Source organism: Trichosurus vulpecula, chromosome 5 (genome assembly GCF_011100635.1).
Source record: "Trichosurus vulpecula isolate mTriVul1 chromosome 5, mTriVul1.pri, whole genome shotgun sequence".
Classification (NCBI taxonomy): domain Eukaryota; kingdom Metazoa; phylum Chordata; class Mammalia; order Diprotodontia; family Phalangeridae; genus Trichosurus; species Trichosurus vulpecula.
The window spans coordinates 207095784-207098945 of record NC_050577.1 but is presented as its reverse complement, the minus strand read 5'-3'; positions in this window follow the sequence as shown (position 1 = coordinate 207098945).

The following is a 3162-nucleotide window of genomic DNA, read 5'->3' as shown; positions in this document are numbered from 1 at the left end:
GAAAGAAAGAAAGGAAGGAAGAAAGGAAGACGCAAAAAGGAAAGAATAAAAGAAAGAAAGGAAGGAAGGAGGAAGGGGAAAGGAGAAGGAGAAGACAGAAAGAAAGAAAGAAAGAAAGAAAGAAAGAAAGAAAGAAAGAAAGAAAGAAAGAAAGAAAGGAAGGAAGGAAGGAAGGAAGGAAGGAAGGAAGGAAGAAGGTAAGGCATGGACAGTGGAAAGAAAAAGAAAAGAAAACAGGGAAGGAAAGGAAAAGGAAAAAAGAAAAGGTTGGGTAAGTCACATTGTTTCTATGGGCTATGGTTAAGTGGTCTCAAAAAGGTCCTTTCTGCTCAAATGTTCTATGGTATTCTTTCCTTCCCTTCCAAAGTTTAGTAGTTCTCATCCTTCCAGTAACAATCCCTCATTTTTAAGGGGTTAAGAAACCTGTCAGATGAGAAACTCAAATTTTATGGTCCTGTTGCTGAGGCTTTGAAATTCTATGATGCGGCCCCATTATATCCCAACTCACCCTATTTGCAAAGAGTCTGTAAGTAAAACTCTAGCAAAACAGGTGAGGCAGAGTTGCAAGGTAAAGTTTATGTGGTCATAAAATTCATAAATTTTAACTGGTCAGCAGGATAATCTTTTGGTTCTCTCCTGTGCCAAAGACTTACAGTGGGTGGGATCAGCTGACCACTTATGACCAATGGTATTTATGATTCTTCACCTAAATAGTTAATATTTTACACTGTAGCACTTAGAAAATAAATGAATTATATTTACCTGGCAGAGTTGCTATATTTGCTTTTGGGCTAATTATTACAATTGGAAGGTTGCTTAGCCAAAATTAGGTAGTTCTGAGTGATTAAAAAACTAAGGAAACTAAAGCATGAGGTTACCTCAGGAACCACTGATTAACTGGAATACTGGTCTCTAAACTCCTTCTTTTTTTTTGGTTATGTTAAAGACACAGGGGTCATTGGTCTTCAAACTTTTTATTTTCTTTTTTTTTGTTTGTTTTTGGAAGGGGAAAGCAGGACAATTGAGCTTAAGTGACTTGCTCAAGGTCAAACACCTAGTAAGTGTGTCATGTGTCTGAGCCTGGATTTGAACTTAGGTCCTCCTATCTCTACTCACTGTGCCACCTAGCTGCCCCACAAACTTTTTTTTTTAAAGAAAATACATAGTGGCTGGATTTATTTGCCAGGTTCTTATATGTTCTCTGGGAAACATAAAGTCACTGAGATGGGGAGTGGAGATGTCCCTGCCCCATCCTCCCAACATCTGCTCTGAGGACACAGAGCCTAAGTGGACAGCGAGAAATTCTAGACAGAACCTCAAGGACACTGAGGAAAGCACGGGAGGGTGGCAGACAGGGAGGTAAGGAAAGGCACTTCAGTGTGGAGGCTGGAAAGCCTTCAGTTATACTCTAACTCTGGGGTAGGTAAAGCTATAAAGGAAAGGGGCATGGAGTCAAAATGGGAGCATGAAAAGAGGGACTTGCTTAAGCTGTTCCCCAAATCCCTCCAAATACCTTTAAAAATGAGTCTAAACAAATTCTAGAGCTACAGAACCCGTGAAATGACAGAGGGAAACAAGTCTCCAGCCCAAGACAGCCTAGATGGTCCCTGGGAATGGTCTAGGGCACTATACTGGGAGCAGAGGGCAGGCTAGTGTGGAGAGCACCAGGAGAGATCAGGCTAGAGTATGCTGGGTGGAGCAGGCCTCAGGGCACTGAATCACTGGACTGTGGCAGTTACCAGACTTCCCACACAAACTCCAAGGACAACAGAGCAGGTCAGTGGGAAAACTTCTGGATCTGGGTGAGAGAAGTGAGTTGTCAGAGATGACTGCAGTAGCAGCAGTGGCGGCTGCTTCCAGCATCCCAGGCTGGATAGGAGAAATCAAGCAGCTGATCACAGTGGGAGTACAGAGGTCCCTTTGTTGGCACTGAGGCAAGGTTCTCTTATTTTGCCCTGCTTGGATCTGCGTTGTTGTCCTGGTTGGTAGTCCTTGGGGGAGGAGGAGTGCAGGGGTTGCAGAGCTTTGTGGTGGCTTCTACATTAAGGGATTGAAAGGCTTGGAATATGATATTCCAGACAGGGAGTCTGCATGGGGGTTACAGGGCAGAAAGGAGTTTCTACACTCACAGACCAGAGCACACTCCAGGAAAGGACCATCATACCATTTCAGAATAGAAGTAGCTCTGAAAACATCAGCACAATACCCCTGAAACTTGGGACAAAACACTCTACACACTGAAAGTAGTCATACGCTGACAAAAAGCTCAAAAGTCAAGTAGTTATTGGGGAAAATGAGCCAGCACTGTAAAAGGACTGAGACTATAGAATCTTTCTTTGGTGACAAAGAAGATCAAAACATACAGCCAGAAGAAGTCAACAAAGTCAAAGAGCCTACATCAAAACTCTCCAAGAAATATATGAATTGGGCTCAGGCCATGGAAGAGCTCAAAAAGGATTTGCAAAAGCAAATAAGAGAAGTAGAGGAAAAATTGGGAAGAAAAGTGAGAGAGATTCAAGAACACCATGAAAAACAAGTCAACAATTTGCTAAACAAGACCCCAAAAATACTGAAGAAAATATACATAAAAAATAGACTAACCAAAATGGCAAAAGAGCTCCAAAAAGCCAAAGAGGAGAAGAATGCCTTAAAAGGCAGAATTAGTCAAATAGAAATGGAGGTCCAAAAGACCACTGAAGAAAATACTGCCTTAAAAAATAGAATGGAGCAAGTGGAAGCTAGTTATGAGAAATCAAGAAATTATAAAACAGAACCAAAAGAATGAAAAAATGTAAGACATTGTGAAATATCTCATTGGAAAAACCACTGACCTGAAGAATAAATCCAGGAGATATAATTTAAAAATTATTGGACTACTTGAAAGACATAATCAAATAAAGATCCTCCACATCATCTTATGAGAAGTTGTAAAGAAAAACTGCCCTGATATTCTAGAACCAATGGGTAAAATAGAAATTGAGAGAATCCACCGATCACCTCCTGAAAGAGATCCCAAAAAGAAAACTCCTAGCAATATTGTTGCCAAATTCCAGACTTCTCAGGTCAAGGAGAAAATACTGCAAGCAGACAGAAAGAAACAATTTGAGTATTGTGGAAGCATAGTCAGGATAACACAAGATCTAACAGCTTCTACATTAAAGG